This window comes from Entelurus aequoreus, linkage group LG27, assembly GCF_033978785.1.
Source record: "Entelurus aequoreus isolate RoL-2023_Sb linkage group LG27, RoL_Eaeq_v1.1, whole genome shotgun sequence".
Classification (NCBI taxonomy): Eukaryota; Metazoa; Chordata; class Actinopteri; order Syngnathiformes; family Syngnathidae; genus Entelurus; species Entelurus aequoreus.
Window position 1 is genome coordinate 39617368 of NC_084757.1, and position 9951 is coordinate 39627318.

Consider the following 9951-nt stretch of genomic DNA (forward strand, 5'->3'; position numbering starts at 1 on the left):
TTGTACCATTTGTGTTTGTGTGTATATGACTGATTGTGTGTGTTTATTTGTATGTTTGTGTGTGTATGTGACTGAATGTGTGTGTGTTTGTGTGTATGTGACTGAATGTGTGTGTTTATTGGTGTCGTCAATGAGTGCAAGTGTGTGTGTTGTTGGTGTGTGCTATGTGTTTGTGTGTCAACATGTGTGTTGTGTTTGAAGGTTTGTGTGTAGGCACTTGGGTTGTGTTGTGAACTACGACTTTGTTGTGCACCGTTTGTGTGTACGTGTGTGTTTATAAATATTGTGTATATGCTTTAATTGTTTATGAGTTTTTGTTGCATGTGTGCATGCAGTGTGTGTGTGTGTGTGTGTCCACTTGTCATTTACCTTTGTGTTGTGAATTACTACTTTGTTGTTCACCGTTTGTGTGCGTGTTACAAATATTGTGTATGCCTAAATGTGTGTGCGTGTGTGTGTGTGCGCGCGCTGTGCGTTGTGTTTACAGTAGATGTGTAAACGTGCAAGTGTGATGAACAATTGTGTTGTGAATGACAAGTTTGTTGTGCACGTTTGTGTGCTGTTATACAAGTGTGTGTGTGTACTGTTATACACGTGTGTGTGTGTGTACTGTTATACACGTGTGTGTGTGTGTGTGTACTGTTATACACGTGTGTGTGTGTACTGTTATACACGTGTGTGTGTACTGTTATACACGTGTGTGTGTGTGTGAACTGTTATACACGTGTGTGTGTGTGTACTGTTATACACGTGTGTGTGTGTGTACTGTTATACACGTGTGTGTGTGTGTGAACTGTTATACACGTGTGTGTGCGTGTACTGTTATACACGTGTGTGTGTGTGTGTACTGTTATACACGTGTGTGTGTGTACTGTTATACACGTGTGTGTGTACTGTTATACACGTGTGTGTGTGTGTGAACTGTTATACACGTGTGTGTGTGTGTACTGTTATACACGTGTGTGTGTACTGTTATACACGTGTGTGTGTGTGTGAACTGTTATACACGTGTGTGTGTGTGTACTGTTATACACGTGTGTGTGTGTGTACTGTTATACACGTGTGTGTGTGTGTGAACTGTTATACACGTGTGTGTGCGTGTACTGTTATACACGTGTGTGTGTGTGTGTACTGTTATACACGTGTGTGTGTGTACTGTTATACACGTGTGTGTGTACTGTTATACACGTGTGTGTGTGTGTGAACTGTTATACACGTGTGTGTGTGTGTGTACTGTTATACACGTGTGTGTGTGTACTGTTATACACGTGTGTGTGTACTGTTATACACGTGTGTGTGTGTGTGAACTGTTATACACGTGTGTGTGTGTGTACTGTTATACACGTGTGTGTGTGTGTGAACTGTTATACACGTGTGTGTGTGTGTGAACTGTTATACACGTGTGTGTGCGTGTACTGTTATACACGTGTGTGTGTGTGTACTGTTATACACGTGTGTGTGTGTGTGTACTGTTATACACGTGTGTGTGTGTGTACTGTTATACACGTGTGTGTGTGTACTGTTATACACGTGTGTGTGTACTGTTATACACGTGTGTGTGTGTGTGTGCACTGTTATACACGTGTGTGTGTGTGTGTACTGTTATACACGTGTGTGTGTGTGTACTGTTATACACGTGTGTGTGTGTGTACTGTTATACACGTGTGTGTACTGTTATACACGTGTGTGTGTGTGTGTACTGTTATACACGTGTGTGTGTGTACTGTTATACACATGTGTGTGTGTGTGTGTACTGTTATACACGTGTGTGTGTGTACTGTTATACACGTGTGTGTGTGTGTACTGTTATACACGTGTGTGTACTGTTATACACGTGTGTGTGTGTGTGTACTGTTATACACGTGTGTGTGTGTACTGTTATACACGTGTGTGTGTGTGTACTGTTATACACGTGTGTGTACTGTTATACACGTGTGTGTGTGTGTGTACTGTTATACACGTGTGTGTGTGTACTGTTATACACATGTGTGTGTGTGTGTGTACTGTTATACACGTGTGTGTGTGTACTGTTATACACATGTGTGTGTGTGTGTGTACTGTTATACACGTGTGTGTGTGTACTGTTATACACGTGTGTGTGTGTGTACTGTTATACACGTGTGTGTGTGTGTACTGTTATACACGTGTGTGTGTACTGTTATACACGTGTGTGTGTGTGTGTACTGTTATACACGTGTGTGTGTGTACTGTTATACACGTGTGTGTGTGTGTGTACTGTTATACACGTGTGTGTGTGTACTGTTATACACGTGTGTGTGTGTGTACTGTTATACACGTGTGTGTACTGTTATACACGTGTGTGTGTGTGTGTACTGTTATACACGTGTGTGTGTGTACTGTTATACACATGTGTGTGTGTGTGTGTACTGTTATACACGTGTGTGTGTGTACTGTTATACACATGTGTGTGTGTGTGTGTACTGTTATACACGTGTGTGTGTGTACTGTTATACACGTGTGTGTGTGTGTACTGTTATACACGTGTGTGTGTGTGTGTACTGTTATACACGTGTGTGTGTACTGTTATACACGTGTGTGTGTGTGCTGTTATACACGTGTGTGTGTGTGTACTGTTATACACGTGTGTGTGTGTACTGTTATACACGTGTGTGTGTGTGTACTGTTATACACGTGTGTGTGTGCGCTGTTATACACGTGTGTGTGTGTACTGTTATACACATGTGTGTGTGTGTGTGTACTGTTATACACGTGTGTGTGTGTACTGTTATACACGTGTGTGTGTGTGTACTGTTATACACGTGTGTGTGTGTGTACTGTTATACACGTGTGTGTGTGTGTACTGTTATACACGTGTGTGTGTGTGTGCTGTTATACACGTGTGTGTGTGTGTGTGTACTGTTATACACGTGTGTGTGTGTGTGCTGTTATACACGTGTGTGTGTGTACTGTTATACACGTGTGTGTGTGTGTACTGTTATACACGTGTGTGTGTGTGTGTGTACTGTTATACACGTGTGTGTGTGTGTGCTGTTATACACGTGTGTGTGTGTACTGTTATACACGTGTGTGTGTGTGTACTGTTATACACGTGTGTGTGTACTGTTATACACGTGTGTGTGTGTGTACTGTTATACACGTGTGTGTGTGTGTGCTGTTATACACGTGTGTGTGTACTGTTATACACGTGTGTGTGTGTGTGTACTGTTATACACGTGTGTGTGTGTGTGCTGTTATACACGTGTGTGTGTGTGTACTGTTATACACGTGTGTGTGTGTGTGCGTGTGTGTGTGCTGTTATACACGTGTGTGTGTGTGTACTGTTATACACGTGTGTGTGTGTGTAGTTATACACGTGTGTGTGTGTGTACTGTTATACACGTGTGTGTGTACTGTTATACACGTGTGTGTGTGTGTGTGTGTGTGTGTGTGTGTGTGTGTGTGTGTGTGCTGTTATACACTTGTGTGTGTGTACTGTTATACACGTGTGTGTGTGTGCAGTTATACACGTGTGTGTGTGTGTACTGTTATACACGTGTGTGTGTACTGTTATACACGTGTGTGTGTGTGTGTGTGTGTGTGTGTGTACTGTTATACACGTGTGTGTGTGCTGTTATACACGTGTGTGTGTGTACTGTTATACACGTGTGTGTGTGCTGTTATACACGTGTGTGTGTGTGCTGTTATACACGTGTGTGTGTGCTGTTATACACGTGTGTGTGTGTACTGTTATACACGTGTGTGTGTGCTGTTATACACGTGTGTGTGTGTACTGTTATACACGTGTGTGTGTGCTGTTATACACGTGTGTGTGTACTGTTATACACGTGTGTGTGTGCTGTTATACACGTGTGTGTGTGTACTGTTATACACGTGTGTGTGTGCTGTTATACACGTGTGTGTGTGTACTGTTATACACGTGTGTGTGTGCTGTTATACACGTGTGTGTGTGTGCTGTTATACACGTGTGTGTGTGTACTGTTATACACGTGTGTGTGTGTGTACTGTTATACACGTGTGTGTGTGTGTGTGTTTACAGTAAACATGTCACCAAGTGTGTGAAGAATATGATGTTTGTGTGTGTAACGTGCAAAGTAAGTGTGTGTTTATTGTGCGCGTGTGTGTGTATTGCGCGTGCACATCAACAGGTGCATCACACTGTGCGTGTTTGTTCTGGAAGCTCTGTGCGCGTGCGTGCGCGCGGTTGCTCTCCAACGCGTCATTAGAGCGACAGACGCGAGTGTCACGTGACCCACACTCCTTCCTCGCCTCTTTGGACACGCCCCCTCCACGTGCACGCGACCGGACTGTGGACAGGAAGTCACATGCGCGCCAGCTCCATTAGACTTCCGCTCAGCGCGTGTCAGATATGACGTCGTGCCCGATAAACGTGGACGCGCACAGCAGGCTTTCCTGCCTACACGCGCATGCGCGCACACAAAGTAGCAACCAGTACACATGTTCAACTTTTCTCTCCGCCTGGTGACGTCACCTGTCAGTGACGTCTCAGACGTCCACTTAGTGACGTCACCTGTCAGTGACGTCTCAGACGTCCACTTAGTGACGTCACCTGTCAGTGACGTCTCAGACGTCCACTTAGTGACGTCACCTGTCAGTGACGTCTCAGACGTCCACTTAGTGACGTCACCTGTCAGTGACGTCTCAGACGTCCACTTAGTGACGTCACCTGTCAGTGACGTCTCAGACGTCCACTTAGTGACGTCACCTGTCAGTGACGTCTCAGACGTCCACTTAGTGACGTCACCTGTCAGTGACGTCTCAGACGTCCACTCAGTGACGTCACCTGTCAGTGACGTCTCAGACGTCCACTCAGTGACGTCACCTGTCAGTGACGTCTCAGACGTCCACTTAGTGACGTCACCTGTCAGTGACGTCTCAGACGTCCACTCAGTGACGTCACCTGTCAGTGACGTCTCAGACGTCCACTTAGTGACGTCACCTGTCAGTGACGTCTCAGACGTCCACTTAGTGACGTCACCTGTCAGTGACGTCTCAGACGTCCACTTAGTGACGTCACCTGTCAGTGACGTCTCAGACGTCCACTTAGTGACGTCACCTGTCAGTGACGTCTCAGACGTCCACTCAGTGACGTCACCTGTCAGTGACGTCTCAGACGTCCACTCAGTGACGTCACCTGTCAGTGACGTCTCAGACGTCCACTCAGTGACGTCACCTGTCAGTGACGTCTCAGACGTCACCTGTCAGTGATGTCTGAGACGTCCACTCAGAGACGTCACCTGTCAGTGACGTCACTGAGTGGACGTCTCAGACGTCCAATTGCGCAACACCTGACTGAATGAACAAAATAATCTGTTCCAGGGTCAAACTGTGGCCTTTACAAACCACGCCCCCAAGTCAAGTTGACCCTCCATAATGTTGTTAACATAACTAGTATTTAACAACTTGTGTCCATAATGTTGTTAACTTAACTAGTCTTTAACAACTTGCGTCCATAGTGTTGTTAACATAACTAGTCTTTAACAACTTGTGTCCATAGTGTTGTTAACATAACTAGTCTTTAACAACTTGTGTCCATAGTATTGTTAACATAACTAGTCTTTAACAACTTGTGTTCATAGTGTTGTTAACATAACTAGTCTTTTACAACTTGTGTCCATAGTGTTGTTAACATAACTAGTCTTTTACAACTTGTGTCCATAATGTTGTTAACTTAACTAGTCTTTAACAACTTGCGTCCATAGTGTTGTTAACATAACTAGTCTTTAACAACTTGTGTCCATAGTGTTGTTAACATAACTAGTCTTTAACAACTTGTGTCCATAGTATTGTTAACATAACTAGTCTTTAACAACTTGTGTTCATAGTGTTGTTAACATAACTAGTCTTTAACAACTTGTGTCCATAGTGTTGTTAACATAACTAGTCTTTGACAACTTGCGTCCATAGTGTTGTTAACATAACTAGTCTTTTACAACTTGTGTCCATAGTGTTGTTAACATAACTAGTCTTTAACAACTCGTGTCCATAGTGTTGTTAACATAACTAGTCTTTAACAACTTGTGTCCATAGTGTTGTTAACATAACTAGTCTTTTACAACTTGTGTCCATAGTGTTGTTAACATAACTAGTATTTAACAACTTGTGTCCATAGTGTTGTTAACATAACTAGTCTTTAACAACTTGTGTCCATACTGTTGTTAACATAACTAGTCTTTCACAACTTGTGTCCATAGTGTTGTTAACATAACTAGTCTTTAACAACTTGTGTCCATAGTGTTGTTAACATAACTAGTCTTTAACAACTTGTGTCCATAGTGTTGTTAACATAACTAGTCTTTAACAACTTATGTCCATAGTGTTGTTAACATAACTAGTCTTTAACAACTTGTGTCCATAGTGTTGTTAACATAACTAGTCTTTGACAACTTGCGTCCATAGTGTTGTTAACATAACTAGTTTGATTGATTGATTGATTGATTGAGACTTTTATTAGTAGGTTGCACAGTGAAGTACATATTCCGTACAATTGACCACTAAATGGTAACAGCCGAATAAGTTTTTCAACTTGTTTAAGTCGGGGTCCACTTAAATTGATTCATGATACAGATATATACTATCATATATACTATCATCATAATACAGTCATCACACAAGATAATCACATTGAATTATTTACATTATTTACAATCAGGAGTGTGGAGGGGGGGTGGGGTGGGGGGGTGGGGATATGGACATCAAGTAGTGGACATAGAGAGAGAGAGAGAGAGAGAGAGAGAGAGAGAGAGAGAGATCAGAAGGCATAAGAAAAAGTATCTGCATTTGATTGTTTACATTTGATTATTAGCAATCCGGGGAGGGTGTTAGTTTAGGGTTGTAGCTGCCTGGAGGTGAACTTTTATAGCGGTTTTGAAGGAGGATAGAGATGCCCTTTCTTTTATACCTGTTGGGAGCGCATTCCACATTGATGTGGCATAGAAAGAGAATGAGTTAAGACCTTTGTTAGTTCAGTCTTTAACAACTTGTGTCCATAGTGTTGTTAACATAACTAGTCTTTGACAACTTGCGTCCATAGTGTTATTAACATAACTAGTCTTTAACAACTTGCGTCCATAGTGTTGTTAACATAACTAGTCTTTAACAACTTGTGTCCATAGTGTTGTTAACATAACTAGTCTTTGACAACTTGTGTCCATAGTGTTGTTAACATAACTAGTCTTTGACAACTTGCGTCCATAGTGTTGTTAACATAACTAGTCTTTTACAACTTGTGTCCATAGTGTTGTTAACATAACTAGTCTTTAACAACTTGATCCATAGTGTTGTTAACATAACTAGTCTTTTACAACTTGTGTCCATAGTGTTGTTAACATAACTAGTCTTTGACAACTTGCGTCCATAGTGTTGTTAACATAACTAGTCTTTTACAACTTGTGCCCATAGTGTTGTTAACATAACTAGTCTTTAACAACTTGTGTCCATAGTGTTGTTAACATAACTAGTCTTTAACAACTTGTGTCCATAGTGTTGTTAACATAACTAGTCTTTTACAACTTGTGTCCATAATGTTGTTAACATAACTAGTCTTTTACAACTTGTGTCCATAGTGTTAACATAACTAGTCTTTAACAACTTGTGTCCATAGTGTTGTTAACATAACTAGTCTTTAACAACTTGCGTCCATAGTGTTGTTAACATAACTAGTCTTTTACAACTTGTGTCCATAGTGTTGTTAACATAACTAGTCTTTAACAACTTGTGTCCATAGTGTTGTTAACATAACTAGTCTTTTACAACTTGTGTCCATAGTGTTGTTAACATAACTAGTCTTTTACAACTTGCGTCCATAGTGTTGTTAACATAACTAGTCTTTAACAACTTGTGTCCATAGTGTTGTTAACATAACTAGTCTTTTACAACTTGTGAAACATGTTTTATTTTCTTCTTCTTTAGCATCCAAACTACAATCAAATGATGTCAATATTTGCAGTGACTTGACTCACTTCCTGTTTGTCTTCTTCACTTCCTGTCTTCTTCTTCTTCTTCTTCACTGGCAGAAGCAGAGCCAACATAGCAAAGTATTCATTTGTTGCTCGCTGAACTGATGTCTACTTACTTGTACTTCTGTGAAGGCACATGATGCAAAAAGACTAGACTACTAGTTCATGCCACAAACATGAAACTAGACTACTAGTTCATAATGTTAGAAACATGAGACTAGACTACTAGTTCATAATGTTAGAAACATGTGACGAGACTACTAGTTAATGTTAGAAACACAAAACTAGACTACTAGTTAATGTTAGACACATAAGACTAGACTACGAGATAATCGTTACAAACATGAGACTAGACAACTAGTTCATCATGTTAAAAACATACTAGACGACTAGTTAATGTTAGAAACAGGAGATTAGACTACTAGTTAATGTTTGAAACACACAACTACACTATTAGTTAATGTTTGAAACGTGATACTATAAACATAATACTTTACTACTAGTTAATGTTAGAAACATGATACTATACTACTAGTTAATGTTAGAAACATGAGAATAGACTGCTAGTTAATGTTAGAAACATGAGACTAGACTACTAGCTAATAATGTTAGAAACATGAGACTAGACTACTAGTTAATAGTGTTAACATGAGGCTAGACTACTAGTTAATGTTAGAAACATGAGGGTATACTACTAGTTAATGTTAGAAACATGAGACTCGACTACTTGTTAATGTTTGAAAGTTATTCATGCTAGAAACATGAGACTAGACTACTAGTTAATCATGTTAGAAACATGAGATTAGACTACTACTTACTAATGTTAGAAACATGAGACTAGACTACTAGTTAATGTTAGAAACATGAGACTAGACTACTAGTTACCAATGTTAGAAACATGAGACTAGACTACTAGTTAATCATGTTAGAAACATGAGACTAGACTACTAGTTAATCATGTTAGAAACATGGAACTAGACTACTAGTTAATGTTAGAAACATGGGACTAGACTACTAGTTACTAATGTTATAAACATGAGATTAGACTACTAGTTAATGTGTGAAACATGATACTAAACTATTAGTTCATTATGTTAGAAACATACTAGACAACTAGTTAATGTTAGAAACATGAGACTCGACTACTTGTTAATGTTTGAAATAGTTATTCATGCTAGAAACATGAGACTAGACTACTAGTTAATCATGATAGAAACATGAGATTAGACTACTACTTACTAATGTTAGAAACATGAGACTAGACTACTAGTTAATGTTAGAAACATGAGACTAGACTACTAGTTATTAATGTTATAAACATTAGATTAGACTACTAGTTAATCATGTTAGAAACATGAGACTAGACTACTAGTTACTAATGTTAGAAACGTGAGACTACAAAACCTCGTTAATATATGTCAGAAACATGAGACTAGACTACTCGTTAATATATGTTAGAAACATGAGACTAGACTACTCGTTAATATATGTTAGAAACATGAGACTAGACAACTCGTTAATATATGTTAGAAACATGAGACTAGACTACTGGTTAATGTTATAAACATGAGACTAGACAACTCGTTAATATATGTTAGAAACATGAGACTAGACTACTCGTTAATATATGTTAGAAACATGAGACTAGACAACTCGTTAATATATGTTAGAAACATGAGACTAGACAACTCGTTAATATATGTTAGAAACATGAGACTAGACTACTGGTTAATGTTATAAACATGAGACTAGACAACTCGTTAATATATGTTAGAAACATGAGACTAGACTACTAGTTAATGTTAGAAACATGAGACTAGACAACTCGTTAATATGTTAGAAACATGAGACTAGACTACTAGTTAATGTTAGAAACATGAGACTAGACTACTAGTTACTAATGTTAGAAACATGAGACTAGACTACTAGTTAATCATGTTAGAAACATGAGACTAGACTATTAGTTACTAATGTTAGAAACGTGAGACTAGAC